Source organism: Pangasianodon hypophthalmus, chromosome 20 (genome assembly GCF_027358585.1).
Source record: "Pangasianodon hypophthalmus isolate fPanHyp1 chromosome 20, fPanHyp1.pri, whole genome shotgun sequence".
Lineage (NCBI taxonomy): Eukaryota > Metazoa > Chordata > Actinopteri > Siluriformes > Pangasiidae > Pangasianodon > Pangasianodon hypophthalmus.
In genome coordinates, this window is record NC_069729.1 from 21,546,283 (window position 1) to 21,562,183 (window position 15,901).

Genomic DNA, 15,901 nt, shown 5'->3' on the forward strand with positions numbered 1-15,901 from the left:
TGTAGTGGGAGGACGCAGTGTGTGTGTGTGTGTGTGTGTGTGTGTGTACAGTAGTGTAGTAGGAGGACGCAGTGTGTGTGTGTGTGTGTGTGTGTATACAGTAGTGTAGTGGGAGGACGCAGTGTGTGTGTGTGTGTGTGTTCAGTAGTGTAGTGGGAGGACGGTGTGTGTGTGTGTGTGTGTGTTTGTGTTCAGTAGTGTAGTGGGAGGACGCAGTGTGTGTGTGTGTGTGTGTGTTCAGTAGTGTAGTGGGAGGACGCAGTGTGTGTGTGTGTGTGTGTGTGCTCAGTAGTGTAGTGGGAGGACGCAGTGTGTGTGTGTGAGTGTGTGTTCAGTAGTGTAGTGGGAGGACGCAGTGTGTGTGTGTGTGTGTGTGTTCAGTAGTGTAGTGGGAGGACGCAGTATGTGTGTGTGTGTTCAGTAGTGTAGTGGGAGGACGCAGTGTGTGTGTGTGTCTGTTCAGTAGTGTAGTGGGAGGACGCAGTGTGTGTGTGTGTGTGTGTGTGTGTGTTCAGTAGTGTAGTGGGAGGACGCAGTGTGTGTGTGTGTGTGTGTGCGTGTGTTCAGCAGTGTAGTGGGAGGACGCAGTGTGTGTGTGTGTGTGTGTGTGTACAGTAGTGTAGTGGGAGGACGCAGTGTGTGTGTGTGTGTGTGTGTGTGTACAGTAGTGTAGTGGGAGGACGCAGTGTGTGTGTGTGTGTTCAGTAGTGTAGTGGGAGGACGCAGTGTGTGTGTGTGTGTGTGTTCAGTAGTGTAGTGGGAGAACGCAGTGTGTGTGTGTGTGTGTGTTCAGTAGTGTAGTGGGAGGACGCAGTTTGTGTGTGTGTGTGTGTGTGTGTGTGTTCAGTAGTGTAGTGGGAGGACGCAGTGTGTGTGTGTGTGTGTGTGTGTTCAGTAGTGTAGTAGGAGGACGTGTGTGTGTGTGTGTGTTCAGTAGTGTAGTGGGAGGACGTGTGTGTGTGTGTGTGTGTGTGTACAGTAGTGTAGTGGGAGGACGCAGTGTGTGTGTGTGTATGTGTGTGTGTGTGTGTACAGTAGTGTAGTGGGAGGACGCAGTGTGTGTGTGTGTTCAGTAGTGTAGTGGGAGGATGCAGTGTGTGTGTGTGTGTGTTCAGTAGTGTAGTGGGAGGATGCAGTGTGTGTGTGTGTGTGTGTGTGTGTGTGTTCAGTAGTGTAGTGGGAGGACGCAGTGTGTGTGTGTGTGTGTTCAGTAGTGTAGTGGGAGGATGCAGTGTGTGTGTGTGTGTGTTCAGTAGTGTAGTGGGAGGATGCAGTGTGTGTGTGTGTTCAATAGTGTAGTGGGAGGATGCAGTGTGTGTGTGTGTGTGTGTGTGTGTGTGTTCAGTAGTGTAGTGGGAGGACGCAGTGTGTGTGTGTGTGTGTTCAGTAGTGTAGTGGGAGGACGCAGTGTGTGTGTGTGTGTGTGTGTGTGTGTGTGTGTGTGTTCAGTAGTGTAGTGGGAGGATGTGTGTGTGTGTGTGTGTGTGTGTGTACAGTAGTGTAGTCGGAGGACGCAGTGTGTGTGTGTGTGTGTGTGTGTGTTCAGTAGTGTAGTGGGAGGACGCAGTGTGTGTGTGTGTGTGTGTGTGTGTTCAGTAGTGTAGTGGGAGGACGCAGTGTGTGTGTGTGTGTGTGTTCAGTAGTGTAGTGGGAGGACGCAGTGTGTGTGTGTGTGTGTGTGTGTGTGTGTGTGTTCAGTAGTGTAGTGGGAGGACGCAGTGTGTGTGTGTTTGTGTGTCTGTGTGTGTTCAGTAGTGTAGTGCGAGGACGCAGTGTGTGTGTGTGTGTGTGTGTGTGTGTGTTCAGTAGTGTAGTGGGAGGACGCAGTGTGTGTGTGTGTGTGTGTGTGTGTGCGTGTTCAGTAGTGTAGTGGGAGGACGCAGTGTGTGTGTGTGTGTGTGCGTGTGTTCAGTAGTGTAGTGGGAGGACGCAGTGTGTGTGTGTGTGTGTGTGTGTGTGTGTGTGTGTGTACAGTAGTGTAGTGGGAGGACGCAGTGTGTGTGTGTGTGTGTGTGTGTGTGTGTGTGTACAGTAGTGTAGTGGGAGGACGCAGTGTGTGTGTGTGTTCAGTAGTGTAGTGGGAGGACGCAGTGTGTGTGTGTGTGTGTGTGTGTGTTCAGTAGTGTAGTGGGAGGACGCAGTGTGTGTGTGTGTGTGTGTGTGTGTTCAGTAGTGTAGTGGGAGGACGCAGTGTGTGTGTGTTCAGTAGTGTAGTGGGAGGACGCAGTGTGTGTGTGTGTGTGTGTGTGTGTGTGTACAGTGGTGTAGTGGGAGGACGCAGTGTGTGTGTTCAGTAGTGTAGAGGGAGGACGCAGTGTGTGTGTGTGTGTGTGTGTGTTCAGTAGTGTAGTGGGAGGACGCAGTGTGTGTGTGTGTGTGTGTTCAGTAGTGTAGTGGGAGGACGCAGTGTGTGTGTGTGTGTTCAGTAGTGTAGTGGGAGGACGCTGTGTGTGTGTGTGTGTTCAGTAGTGTAGTGGGAGGACGCAGTGTGTGTGTGTGTGTGTGTTTGTGTGTGTGTTCAGTAGTGTAGTGGGAGGACGCAGTGTGTGTGTGTGTGTGTGTGTGTGTGTTCAGTAGTGTAGTGGGAGGACGCAGTGCGTGTGTGTGTGTGTGTGTTCAGTAGTGTAGTGGGAGGACGCAGTGTGTGTGTGTGTGTGTGTGTTCAGTAGTGTAGTGGGAGGACGCAGTGCGTGTGTGTGTGTGTGTGTTCAGTAGTGTAGTGGGAGGACGCAGTGTGTGTGTGTGTGTGTGTGTGTGTGTGTTCAGTAGTGTAGTGGGAGGACGCAGTGTGTGTGTGTGTGTGTGTGTGTGTTCAGTAGTGTAGTGGGAGGACGCAGTGTGTGTGTGTGTGTGTGTGTGTGTGCGTGTTCAGTAGTGTAGTGGGAGGACGCAGTGTGTGTGTGTGTGTGTGTGTGTGTGTGTGTGTGTGTTCAGTAGTGTAGTGGGAGGACGCAGTGTGTGTGTGTGTGTGTGTTCAGTAGTGTAGTGGGAGGACACAGTGTGTGTGTGTGTTTGTGTTCAGTAGTGTAGTGGGAGGACGCAGTGTGTGTGTGTGTGTGTGTGTGTTCAGTAGTGTAGTGGGAGGACGCAGTGTGTGTGTGTGTGTGTGTGTGTGTGTGTACAGTAGTGTAGTGGGAGGACGCAGTGTGTGTGTGTGTGTGTGTGTGTGTTCAGTAGTGTAGTGGGAGGACGCAGTGTGTGTGTGTGTGTGTGTGTGTGTGTGTGTGTGTGTGTGTACAGTAGTGTAGTGGGAGGACGCAGTGTGTGTGTGTGTGTGTACAGTAGTGTAGTGGGAGGACGCAGTGTGTGTCTGTGTGTGTGTGTGTGTTCAGTAGTGTAGTGGGAGGACGCAGTGTTTGTGAGTGTGTGTGTGTGTGTGTTCAGTAGTGTAGTGGGAGGACGCAGTGTGTGTGTGTGTGTGTGTGTGTTCAGTAGTGTAGTGGGAGGACGCAGTGTGTGTGTGTGTGTGTGTTCAGTAGTGTAGTGGGAGGTAGCAGTATGTGTGTGTGTGTGTTCAGTAGTGTAGTGGGAGGACGCAGTGTGTGTGTGTGTGTGTTCAGTAGTGTAGTGGGAGGACGCAGTGTGTGTGTGTGTGTGTGTGTGTGTGTGTTCAGTAGTGTAGTGGGAGGACGCAGTGTGTGTGTGTGTGTGCGTGTGTTCAGTAGTGTAGTGGGAGGACGCAGTGTGTGTGTGTGTGTGTGTGTGTGTGTGTGTACAGTAGTGTAGTGGGAGGACGCAGTGTGTGTGTGTGTGTGTGTGTGTGTGTGTGTGTGTACAGTAGTGTAGTGGGAGGACGCAGTGTGTGTGTGTGTTCAGTAGTGTAGTGGGAGGACGCAGTGTGTGTGTGTGTGTGTGTGTGTTCAGTAGTGTAGTGGGAGGACGCAGTGTGTGTGTGTGTGTGTGTGTGTGTGTGTGTGTTCAGTAGTGTAGTGGGAGGACGCAGTGTGTGTGTGTTCAGTAGTGTAGTGGGAGGACGCAGTGTGTGTGTGTGTGTGTGTGTGTGTGTGTACAGTGGTGTAGTGGGAGGACGCAGTGTGTGTGTGTGTGTGTTCAGTAGTGTAGAGGGAGGACGCAGTGTGTGTGTGTGTGTGTGTGTGTTCAGTAGTGTAGTGGGAGGACGCAGTGTGTGTGTGTGTGTGTGTGTGTTCAGTAGTGTAGTGGGAGGACGCAGTGTGTGTGTGTGTGTGTTCAGTAGTGTAGTGGGAGGACGCAGTGTGTGTGTGTGTGTTCAGTAGTGTAGTGGGAGGACGCAGTGTGTGTGTGTGTGTGTGTGTGTGTGTGTGTGTGTACAGTAGTGTAGTGGGAGGATGCAGTGTGTGTGTGTGTGTGTGTGTGTGTGTGTGTGTGTGTGTACAGTAGTGTAGTCGGAGGACGCAGTGTGTGTGTGTGTGTGTGTGTGTGTGTGTGTGTACAGTAGTGTAGTGGGAGGACGCAGTGTGTGTGTGTGTGTGTGTGTGTGTGTGTGTGTACAGTATTGTAGTGGGAGGACGCAGTGTGTGTGTGTGTGTGTGTGTGTGTGTGTGTGTGTACAGTAGTGTAGTGGGAGGACGCAGTGTGTGTGTGTGTGTGTGTGTGTGTGTGTACAGTAGTGTAGTGGGAGGACGCAGTGTGTGTGTGTGTGTGTGTGTGTGTGTGTGTGTACAGTAGTGTAGTGGGAGGACGCAGTGTGTGTGTGTGTGTGTGTGTGTGTGTACAGTAGTGTAGTGGGAGGACGCAGTGTGTGTGTGTGTGTGTGTGTGTGTGTGTGTGTACAGTAGTGTAGTGGGAGGACGCAGTGTGTGTGTGTGTGTGTGTGTGTGTGTGTGTGTGTGTGTACAGTAGTGTAGTGGGAGAACGCAGTGTGACTGATGTAAAGTGTAAAAGATGTATAAAGGTTATTAGAAAGTGCCCAGCGCCCCCTTGTGGAGAGTCTTAAGCCTAATAAACACAGAGGAATTTACACATTAAGGTTAAGCTTTACATCTGAAATAAAATAAAATGGCACTGACGCTGAGACGTGACGCTGAGACGTGACGCTGAGACGTGACAATGAGACGTCAGGATGAGACGTGACGCTGAGACGTGACGATGAGACGTGACGCAGAGACGTGACGCCGAGACGTGAAGATGAGACGTGACGCCGAGACGTGAGGATGAGACGTGACGCTGAAACGTGAAGATGAGACGTGAAGATGAGACGTGACGCTGAGACGTGATGATAAACTCTTCTCTTAGCTAAATGCATTATGGAAATGAGCAGAAGTAGAATGTAGTCAGATGTAAAATAATGCTAATGCGCTCCCAGGATGAATGTGTGATTGATGATGAAGTGTGTTTGATGTTTGGAGAGCATATGGCACTGAACCTCTGCTCTCAGTAAACATCTTCATTTATTAACACACTGAGACGTGCTTCTGCAGTCACGTGCTTCAGAAAGGAGGAGAGAAATTACACTGCTTTACCAGCAGAGGGCCATGACAATACTGATCCATTTGAGTGGAGAACCAATCAGAACACACTGCACTGCTCTCAGCCAATCAGAGCACACCGCACTGCTCTCAGCCAATCAGAGCACACCGCACTGCTCTCAGCCAATCAGAGCACACCGCACTGCTCTCAGCCAATCAGAACACACCGCACTGCTCTCAGCCAATCAGAACACACTGTACTGCTCTCAGCCAATCAGAACACACTGCACTGCTCTCAGCCAATCAGAACACACTGCACTGCTCTCAGCCAATCAGAACACACTGTACTTCTCTCAGCCAATCAGAACACACCGCACTGCTCTCAGCCAATCAGAACACACCGCACTTCTCTCAGCCAGTCAGAACACACCGCACTGCTCTCAGCCAATCAGAACACACTGTACTGCTCTCAGCCAATCAGAACACATTGTACTGCTCTCAGCCAATCAGAACACACCATACTGCTCTCAGCCAGTCAGAACACACCGAACTGCTCTCAGCCAATCAGAACACACCGTACTGCTCTCAGCCAATCAGAACACACCGAACTGTGCACATCTGTTTGAGAACTGTTCACATTTCATCGATTTTTGAACATCATTATTATTATTATTATTATATTTATTAGTGAAGAGACAGAACCAGCTCCAGTGACTGTTGGTTTGTTAGCTGCTAGTGTTTTGGTGATGCGTTCAGTGATAATGACTAGCGTTCATGACTTCCTCCACTCTGGACACACACTTAATAACACACTTATTTAAATAAGATAATTATATAATCCATCAGGTCCGAGCACGACAGAATCAGAAACGATAAGAGACGTAGTACATTCAGTACATTTTGATCATGAAGAAAGAGTGACTTTATGTTTATATACAGTATATTATATGATATTATAAGTATATCTGTGTGTGAATCAACATTAAGCATGTATCTCTTACCTTTATGATCTGTGACCATGTGTGTAATCTCCTAAACAGTGTATTGTTAAAATATTAATATTAAACAGTTTTGAAAAATAGACTAGCTGAGTTTGCGCCACAATTAAAGAGAAGGTGCAGAGCTATTGAAACCATTGTGGCGAAAGGGGAAGAAAAAAGAAAAAATTCAATGTGTTTAAAAGGTTAAATGAGAAAACTCCACCTCATGAGCTCACTGTTCTAGCGTTGTATAAAAGCACGGGCCATGACTTCGTAAATCAGACGATCTAGACATTGCGGCTTTGTTATCTCAATAAAGTCTGATTTTTGGCATCTAAGACCCCTTGACTTTGGAATAGTTTTTCTTCTTTATTGTGGATTAAGAGCCTTTTTCACGACACTTCCTGCGCTCACTCGGTGAAGGTTTATTAACTTTTTCCGTTGCTGTGTTTCTGATCAATAAATAAAAGAGTTTTACGAGGACGTTTTCAGCCTACAGAATCCTAATATACAGTTTTGCTGTAAGTTTTGCACTGTTTTGTTTTTTAACGTCACATTCACAGCAATGAATGTAAACACGTGTCATCACATTTAATTCCCTGGTCTCACACACACACACACACACACACACACACACTCCCTAAAGGCCAAACACACCTGTCCAACTCATACAGTGTCCATAGACATAACACATTCCAAATTGCAAATGTACCAAAGATCACACACACACACACACACACACACGTACAACAACTGAAATGTCTGCGGTGCCCCTTTACCCCAAATGTTCTGGTCAAATTCATGTTTCCTCTCTGAACTTTGCTTCTTAACTTTTGTGAGCCAATTAGAATTTTTATAAAAATAAAGTGTTTGATGAAGTTAAATTTACTCGACACTCTTTCAAACTACACTCCTACGTTTCTGTTTCATTTCTCCTCCTCCCACAGTGTGAGTGAAGACGCGCTTATAAAAGGGGATTGTTTTCAGAGTGGATTTACTTCAGTCTGTTTTTCACTGAGTGAGAATCCTTTTAGTGAAAGACGCCTCCATTTTTCCTGCTCAGAAAAGTCTCAGAAAAAAAAAAGGAGAAAAGGGAACGAGTGTATGGAGCAGCAGTTTGCTGGTGGTTATTAAAACACAGGAAGCACAACTGTCTGTTATGGACAAATATATACACACTGATCATCCATAACATTAAAACCACCTGCCTAATATTGTGTAGTGTAGTTCCTCCTCGTGCCTCCAATATGGGTTCTTCCTGGTGCCATCTCTTCCCCAGGTAAGCGACACACACACACCCGGCCTTCCACATGATGTAAAAGAAAACATGATTCATCAGACCAGGCCACCTTCTTCCATTGCTCCATGGTCCAGTTCTGATGCTCACGTGTCCATTGTAGGAGCTTTGGGTGGTGGACAGGGTCAGCATGGGCTCTCTGACCGCTCTGCAGCTACGCAGCTCCATACGCAGCAAGCTGCACTGCACTGTGTGTTCTGACTCCTTTCTATCAGAGCAGCTTTAACTTTTTCAGCAGTTTGTGCTACAGTAGCTCTTCTGTGGGATCGGAGCAGATGGACCTTCACTCCTCACGTGCATCAGTGAGCCTTGGGAGTCCATGACCCTGTCACTGGTTCACCGGTTGTCCTTCCTTGGACCACTTTTGGTAGGTTCTAACCACTGCACACCGGGAACACCTCACAAGACCTGCTGCTCTGGAGATGCTCTGACCCAGTCGTCTAAACATCACAATCTGGCCCTTGTCAAAGTCACTCAGATCCTTACGCTTGCCCATTTTTCCTGATTCAGTGGGTTTAATGTTATGCTGATCGGGGAATGAGAAAAGGAGAGTAAGAGAGTAAAATAAGAACAAAGAATAAATGAAAAAGAGATGAAAAAAATAAAAGGAGGAAGAGAAGGTAAAAGATGAAATGAGGGTGAAGTAGAAGCAGAAAAAATAAAGAAAGGACTGTGTGGGAGAAAGAAAAAGTCAAAGGAGAAAGGAAGTGCAAAAGACAAAGTACAGGAAAATTAGAGCAAATAAGAAGGACAAAGAAATAATCAGAAAAATGATAAATGGGGAAAAGAAAAGGAAAAAATAAAAAAAGGGAAAAAAGAGGAAAATTTTAAAAAGGAAAAAGGAGCAAGTAGATGAAAAGAGAAAAGAGGAGATGACAGGAGGGGAAAAAAGAAGAGACAGGGAGAGGAGAAGGGCAGAAAGATGCAAGAAAAAAGAAAACAAAATGAAAAAGAACTAAAAAGAAGAAATTCTTAAAAAAAAAGAAAAAGGGGATAAAGGAGAAAAAGAGCAAGAGAAATAAAAGGATGAGACTGGAAGAAGGATGAAAAAGAGGGAGAAGAAGAAAAAAGAGGAGTAAATAGAAAAAGGAAAAGAGGAGGAGTGGGAGGACGGAGAGACTGACCCCTTTTCCTCTCTCTCTCTCTCTCTCTCTCCCCGGAACAATGGCAGATGAGCAGATGATGCTTCTCTCAGTCTTTCATCACTGCTGAGCTGAATTACACACACACACACACACACACACACACACACGCACACACACGCTGCAGCTGCTGCACGGCTCGTTTCTGGGTTATGGACACGCGAGTGTGTGTATTTATTTTTTCATTGGAGAGAGCGAGAGAGAGAGCGAGAGAGAGAGAGAGAGAGAGAGAGAGAGCGTGGCATTCTGGGAAGGAATGAGAGGAAATGAGAGAGAGAGGAGGATGATGGAGGGATAGAAGACGCAGAGAGACGCAATCCAAGCACCCGATTTTGGTCGAGGTGAGAAGGTAGGATGCAGTGTGTGCGTATGTGTGTGTGTGTGTGTTTATGTGTGTGTGTGTGATGTGTGTGTGTGTGTCACATTTGCATGTATCATATTATCCCATGTGATCATGTGGTGTCTTTATGAACACAGGCATGCAGTGAGACACACACACACACACACACACACACACACACACGTTTCTGCCGTATTGCACTAGAGGACACGTGTGTGTGTGTGTGTGTGTGTGTGTGTGATTCAGTGGTTTTAGCTAATGTGTGTGTGTGTGTGTGTGTGTGTGTGTGTGTGTGTGTGTGCATGATGTATGTGATTCAGTGGTTTTAGCTAATGTGTGTGTGTGTGTGAGTGTGTATAGAATAAATGTATTTTATATATATATATGTATGTATAATATATATATAAACACTGTCTCGTGCATATGATGCTAAACTGGTGGCTATAATCTTCTGTTACTTGTTAGCTTCATTAGCCTTTTAGCTCCAGTGCAAAATAAAAAAACACACAAGTCTCAGACCCCAAACACATCGATGGTAGAAGAAAGACTGTGACGTTTCATTCTGTATGTTTGAAATGTTAATGTTAATATTAATCCAGCACAATTTACACATTTCCTTTTAAAACACAAACCTTCTCAGTAATTCTGGAAAAATACATACATCCATATACATATATATTTGGGGCGGGGCTACGTGGCCTGCTACCAATCACGAATGATATGCAAATGATTCAGAAACAACTACGTGTTATGTAGGAACTTTTTAGCCACAGAAGCTGCATGCTAATCCAGCTAGCTAACTTAGAGCAGCTAGCGTTAGTGATAGACAGTGGTTGTCATGGCAACATTGAAATATATTCTGACAGTTTGGCTGCTTAGTTAGCTAATATTAATTAATATTAATATTAGTGATATTAGGTTCTTAGCGATGGCAGAAGCACATGGAGGCGTGTCCAAATTTGCATATTCATGCATGCTAAATCCTAAAGCTATTTCTAATAATAACTTCTTATGTACGCTTTATAAATGTTCTTACAATATTATAGCACCATTTTTAGTTGTAGAAGCGTTTAAAATGAACGAATCCTCAAAAGTTTTCATAACGTTAATTTTTTGTTAACTGGAAGCATCAAGTAAACAATTTTTACATCATGTTTTTAGAACATTGTACACATTTTTCTACATTTTTGGAGAAATCAATCTGTTTGGGGGCGGGGTTTCATTCAATTTGACATGTTATTAAAATTAAATGGTAACAGGAACATGTATGCTAAGTGATCAAGCTAGCTTAATCGTTTTTAGTTCACTTTTTACTAAAGAAATTTTATCGCAGATTTCCGTGAATAATTTTAACAAATTAAACTCTGCTGAAGTTCGACACACAAATTCGCTTCGTCAAAAACAAAAGCAAAAATGCTCCAGCCATGTTGTACTTTAAAGGGGCGGGGCTTCGTAACACAGTGCACGAGATCCAATCACAGCGGTCCTGAGATTTTAGAGAACAATTCCCGAATTAATAGATTCCATTAAATTAGGGTTTTATTGAACATTTTTCTTAATTATTTATTTAGATTTAAACTAATTCATTATTTACACACACTTTTTTTTTCCTTTTTTATTAGGATGCGTGACAGGATTGAAAATGATGGGATTTATGTTATGATATTTTGTTTGTTAATATTCTAACTTAATGCTAATGTAGCTAGCTACAGGATAATGTCTAAAATAATCATCACAATGATTATTTATTATTCACAAAATTTAACAAAAATTTACCACACTTTACTGAATAATCATTTTATTAGGGATCATGAGGAATAAATTCATAAATTTAAAATTTATATCCTGAAATTATTTATTTCTGTAAAGCTGCTTTGTGACGACGTCCATTGTTAAAAGCTCTATACAAATAAAACTGAATCGAATTGAATGTTTTCTTTCATTAGGCAACACAGCGCATGCTAACGTCATTAACTCTCATAACTTTCAAAGCGATTAGAAAAACAATTTTGGATGTGTACTTACACAGACACGGGTACATAACATATATCACAATTGTTGCTAATTAATTAAAAAAAATTATAAACCCAGCACACACACACACATACACACACGACAGCGTGTGCATCACGGCCTCCCGAATGACTGCGTCGCATTAATAAACCCGGTCGCAGGTAAACTGACTAATGCATTCAATCGATCGATCGCTGCTTCTCAATAAAAAATCAATAAAGGAAAAAAATCAACCAAGTTTCCAGGAAGTGCTCGTGTCTGAAAGTGTAATATTGATTAAACCATTTCTGAACATTACAGTAAACACAGTGCGGGTTTTATTCTCATCCTCACACAATGCGTTTCACACAGCTGTTAGCAAAACACGTTAAATACAGAAATCAAACGAAACGAGGGACGAGAAAGCGCACTGCACACGACGTGCTTACGCGTAGCTGTGCGTTATTGATGAAAACAAATCACAAAAAAAGGTTTAATGGCAACGTTTTCAGAATTAAACCTTCACCAGAGAGGAAACGTGATCGTCTGCATGTTTTATTAAACATACTGACGTACGTCCAACATCCGCTGATCGGGACAGATCAGATCAGATCAGATCAGAATGTTCTCCATATTTTAGTTTCAGATTGGACAAATTATTAATTAAGTGAAAGCTCCAGTGTGAGGTGCAGTCTACGCCGACATTTTAGGGCCAACCTTTAAAAAATAAAAACACAAGATTTGGAGAATAAAGTCACTATAATCACTATAACAAACTGGAACGTTGAGGATTTGGTGAAGTTATTGTCTGTTGTGTTGAAGGAGAAATCTCAGACGCTGGCACCTTCAAGGTTCAAGACTATCGATAGTCACATCTACGTACCATTCATACAGGGCGTGTAGATTATTAATAATAATCAAAATGATCGATTGTGAAGGAGTGAAACTGTACAACCGACTTGTACATTAAACTCACAGCGAGTCCAGCAGTGTGTGCTCGCTCGCTGTACTGAGTGCGCTGGAGTTCCAGCTGTTACACTGCAGATGTGACCATCGATAGCCTTAAAGCTATTTCCTCCATCATTCGCACAAGCTAAAAATATTTCCGAACAATGGCCAGAATGCGTTCTCAGTTAATGTGTGTACTTTAGCAGGTCACGGGATTTGGGAATGTTTGGCTTGAGCCAGATAAGTAGTGAATCGTGTCACCGGGAAATATACTGTATGACCCAACTGTGAAGTGAAGTGACTTGTGGCCAAGTGTGGTGACCCATACTAGGAATTTGTGCTCTGCATTTAACCCATCCAAGTGCACACTCATAGTAGTGAACACACACACACCGTGAACACACACCCGGAGCAGTGGGCAGCCTTTTTTGCTGCGGCGCCCGGGGAGCAGTTGGGGGTTCGGTGCCTTGCTGAAGGGTCTCACCTCAGTGGTGGTATTGAGGGTGGGAGAGAGCGCTGGTCATTCACTCCCCCACCTACAATCCCTGCCGGACCCGAGACTCAAAGCCACGCCCTTCAGGTTCACCTTCGGGTTGCAAGTCCGACTCTCTATCCATTAGGCCACGACTGCCCAACTGGAGCGTGTTACGTTTAAACGTACGTATTATATTTAATAAACTTGCCCCGTGAACGTCTAGTTTTTCTGTTCGGTGGATGGGTGCGGGGGGAAAAACGCTACTCGTCCACCGCGCAACTACGAATAAACAATCTGCCCGTGTCTCGATTATCAACATTAGTCTTGCAATTTCACCTGCCAAATCTCTCAATTACACTGTGATATAAATTTAGAATTGCACTATAACTCCTCCCATTACAATAACCCCGCCTCCACCATAACCCCAACCAATCACATTCCTCTCTAATCTCATAGGAATGTATGTTAATTTATATACACTCGGTTTCGCAATGATTATTATTCAATTAGAGACGCAGTTCTGCATCGAGTCATTAATATGCATTTAATAATTAAATATTTATAACTGAAATCTGCACCATGTTTGGAACCTTTAAAAAAATCTGAATATGAAAATCTCTCACATTCCCAACACACACACACACACACACACACACACAGACGTCTGTCTCTGCGTCTTTGTTGTATTTTCTAAGTGCTTCCTGTCTCTCTGTCTGTCTGTGTGATATTTATATTTTGGATTCTTTCTTTCACAGTCTACCTCTAAATTACACACTCCGATCATCAGGCTTTAAAATCCTTAAGTTCATCCTTCAGCGTTAAAAATATCAAATATAAATTATATAATCACTCTGTAATCTTATAAATATACCAACAAAGTTTTTTTACAGTGTCAGCAAAAGTTTATACGCCCACACACATATTTACCTTCTGTTTTTGCTGTTCGACATTTTAAAATAATAGTGAAAAGATCAAAATGATAAAATAAGACATACAGAACAATGAAGTGTGCAAAAATACATTACTAATCACGTCATAATTAAACAATTAACTGTATTTATTTATATCCCGTGCATACATGAAGGCTGAGATACAATAGAGGGAATACAATTAATGTTTCCTGTGTGTGTGTGTGTGTGTGTGGATTAGACACAGTTCAGAGGCAAAGCTGCTAAATCTTCTTAAATTTGGACCTTTAGCACTGTGAAAAGCTGAAACCTGAGGTGAGTAACATATAAACAATTTCTATTAACACTGTGATATTTATCATGTGAAACATTATTATTATTATTATTATTATTAGAGACACTTTAACACAGTTATCAGAGGTCTGTGTATTTGCACTGGATTTTGTTCTTATATTTATGGATTTTGTTCTTATATGTAATTCTTATATTTATATTTATTTACATTATAGTTTAGTTTAAAGGTTTATTCAGTAACACTTGAAGTCACTTAGCGCTGGGAGGTTTACTCAGTAGTACTGATAGGTTTACTCAGTAGTATTGGGAGGTTTACTCAGTAGCGTTGGGAGGTTTACTCAGTAGCATTGGGAGGTTTACTCAGTAGCATTGGGAGGTTTACTCAGTAGTATTGTGAGGTTTACTCAGTAGTATTGGGAGGTTTACTCAGTAGCGCTGGGAGGTTTACTCAGGAGCATTGGGAGGTTTACTCAGTAGTATTCAGAGGTTTACTCAGTAGTATGGGGAAGTTTACTCAGCAGTATTGGAAGGTTTTCTCAGTAGTATTGGGAGGTTTACTCAGTAGTATTGGGAGGTTTACTCAGTAGTATTGGGAGGTTTACTCAGCAGTATTGGGAGGTTTACTCAGTAGTGTTGGGAGGTTTACTCAGTAGTATTGGGAGGTTTACTCAGGAGCATTGGGAGGTTTACTCAGTAGTATTCAGAGGTTTACTCAGTAGTATGGGGAAGTTTACTCAGCAGTATTGGAAGGTTTTCTCAGTAGTATTGGGAGGTTTACTCAGTAGTATTGGGAGGTTTACTCAGCAGTATTGGGAGGTTTACTCAGTAGTATTGGGAGGTTTACTCAGTAGTATTGGGAGGTTTACTCAGCAGTATTGGGAGGTTTACTCAGTAGTATTGGGAGGTTTACTCAGTAGCGTTGGGAGGTTTACTCAGTAGCGCTGGGAGGTTTACTCAGTAGCGCTGGGAGGTTTACTCAGTAGTATTGGGAGGTTTACTCAGTAGCATTGGGAAGTTTACTCAGTAGTGTTGGGAGGTTTACTCAGTAGTATTGGGAGGTTTACTCAGTAGCATTGGGAAGTTTACTCAGTAGTATTGGGAGGTTTACTCAGTAGCATTGGGAGGTTTACTCAGCAGTATTGGGAGGTTTACTCAGCAGTATTGGGAGGTTTACTCAGCAGTATTGGGAGGTTTACTCAGTAGCGCTGGGAGGTTTACTCAGTAGCATTGGGAGGTTTACTCAGTAGTGCTGGGAGGTTTACTGAGCAGTATTGGGAAGTTTACTCAGCAGTATTGGGAGGTTTACTCAGTAGCATTGGGAGGTTTACTCAGCAGTATTGGGAAGTTTACTCAGCAGTATTGGGAGGTTTACTCAGCAGTATTGGGAGGTTTACTCAGTAGCGCTGGGAGGTTTACTCAGTAGCGTTGGGAGGTTTACTCAGTAGTATTGGGAGGTTTACTCAGCAGTATTGGGAGGTTTACTCAGCAGTATTGGGAGGTTTACTCAGTAGCGCTGGGAGGTTTACTCAGTAGTGTTGGGAGGTTTACTCAGTAGTATTGGGAGGTTTACTCAGTAGTGTTGGGAGGTTTACTCAGTAGCGCTGCGAGGTTTACTGGTATAAATGAGATGCCAGTTGAGATTCCTGAACCAGGAGAAAAGTTTTAAATTACACAAGGTGCCTGATGTACTTACTTTCAAACGTTACTTCACTCTGCTTTCACACTGCTGTACGGTTGTTCTCAAATCCAAATAAAAACATTAACAATAACATTTCAAAATTAATCAACATGTTAAGTTATCAGTGACTGCAAATGAACTGAGACAGTTATTTCTGTAACAAACAGCCAAAATTAAATAACATAACACTCTAAACAATTAATAAGCTGAGACGCTGCGTCTGACACGGTAATGTACAAGCTGTGCTGAAAATAAAACCTTATTAACAAGCACCTGTTTATATTCAGCAAACGTAAAAATCTCGCCTACAGCGTGAGAGACAGCAGCTGTATCTCAGGGCTTAAGATGCTGGCCTTCTGACCAGAAGGTCATGAGTTCAAATCCCAGCACTGCTAAGCTGCTGCTGCTTCAGCAAGGCCCTTAACCCTCAAATGTATAAATGAGATGAATGTAAGTTCTT

At 43.7% G+C, this 15,901-nt stretch overlaps 2 protein-coding genes across 4 annotated transcripts in view; both read left to right on the plus strand.

Annotated features, from left to right (window-relative positions):
• poc1a (POC1 centriolar protein A) overlaps positions 1–15,901 on the plus strand; it is a 256,921-nt gene that overhangs the window by 117,161 nt on the left and 123,859 nt on the right. The window lies entirely within an intron of this gene.
• LOC113541980 (nck-associated protein 5-like) overlaps positions 8,751–15,901 on the plus strand; it is a 39,000-nt gene continuing 31,849 nt past the window's right edge. For 2 of the 3 annotated variants that reach the window (XM_053227015.1, XM_053227018.1), the window contains exons 1-2: positions 8,751–9,155; positions 13,711–13,784. The gene's annotated coding sequence lies outside the window, so the exon portion shown is untranslated. The remainder of the gene's footprint in view (positions 9,156–13,710; positions 13,785–15,901) is intronic. The other variant, XM_053227017.1, reaches the window with a different exon arrangement.